Below are 1,708 nucleotides of genomic sequence, written 5' to 3'. Positions count from 1 at the left end.
CTAGGTGTGATTGGAGGTAAGTTCCTTGGCCTAAATACATGAAATTATGGTAGATTTAACATGGAAATTAGTTGAAATTCATCAAAAGAGGGTAAAGCTAGGGCTTGGGAATTTGGTGATTTAAAATGGAATTTGAATGGCCAAATGGACTCCGATTTTGGTAAATTTGATATGCATAGATTCATGGCGAGATGAGGAATCCGATGATGTGAATTTTCTGATTTTTTGAGAAGTGGGCCCGGGGCTAGGGTTTTGCCAACTTCGTGATTTTCGATATTTTTCGAGTCTTTTCGATTGGGTTGTATTCCCTTAGCCTATTGTAACGTATTCCTTATGGTTTTGACCAGATTCGACGCTCGAGGAGGTTGATTTGCGAGGCAAGGGAGTAGCGAGCTAGGATTTCGGCCTGCTTGAGGTGAGTAACGGATATAAATGATGTTCTGAGGGTTTGAAACACCGGATTTGCACAACGTGGTGCTATGTTGAGATGAGACACACGCTGCATGATGAGCGTGGGGTCTGGTATTGCTGGGGATTCGGACTTGGTCCATCCCGATTGATGATTCTACTATATTTTGACTGAGACTTAATTAATATCATTGTATTCTAGGCTAGTTGCCATGTTTGGGGCCTTGTGCCGATCTGTAGAACCCTTAGGGGTATTTGTACTGGTTGACCTCACTTTACTCGTTAAAATCATACCCTCAGTCATGTTCTTAACTGATAAACATAATATGAACCGGCTTTAGAAATTGGTAAATCCTAATGAGAACAACTTGTGGGTTGGGAACCCCTGTTTTATCTGAGTGTGCCCGAGAGGCCAAGTTTATACAGACTGAGAGGGGTTTAGGACCCCATAGTGAGGGTAATTGATATATCTCGGATCGGGTTGCACGCCGAAGCAGTATATATTCATATATGGATCGGGTTGCACGCCGCAGCAGTATATTATATGGATCGGACTGCACGCCGCAGTAGTATATTTATATGGATCGGACTGCACGCCACAGTAGTATAGCGCTTGGGCTGTAGGAGCCCCTCCGGAGTCTGCACACCCCCAGTGAGCATAGTCGACTATTATTATTGGATCGGGCTGCACGCCGCAGCAGTATATACATATGTATGGATCGGGCTGCACGCCACAGCAGTATACTATGTGGATCGGGCTGCATGCCGCAGCGGTGTAGTTATGATTTTAGTTATCGTAAGGAGTAAATGAGTTGAATACTATGCTTAAAGGATTTTTAACTGACTTCTTCATAACACTCGAGGCCTGAAAGCCTCCTTACATAACACTCGAGGCCTGAAAGCCTCCTTACATAACACTCGAGGCCTGAAAGCCTCCTCACATCACTCATCATATCCTCACACATGGCCCTCGACCTCAATCAGTCCAAAAATAATCAAAAGCCCCTCGGGCATCAGTAAATCAATAGTACTCAGCTCAAACAATAGTTCAAATATCAGTTAAAACTCCAAGTTTGAGTAAAATATAGCTGAGTTCATGAAACAGTGTAAATCACATGGACTGAGTTCAAATAATATATCAAATAGTGAGGAAAACAGTGATGATAGCTCGTAAGGAGTTCAAACAGTCGGCAATAAGCCCCAAATATGGCAATAAGCCCAAATCATAGTGAAAAACAACAAGTCATAGCTAATACGCGGTAAAATATCATCCGGACTGGACCAAGTCACAATCCCCAAT

This window comes from Nicotiana attenuata, unplaced genomic scaffold (assembly GCF_001879085.1).
Source record: "Nicotiana attenuata strain UT unplaced genomic scaffold, NIATTr2, whole genome shotgun sequence".
NCBI lineage: Eukaryota > Viridiplantae > Streptophyta > Magnoliopsida > Solanales > Solanaceae > Nicotiana > Nicotiana attenuata.
This window is presented reverse-complemented; position numbering follows the sequence as displayed.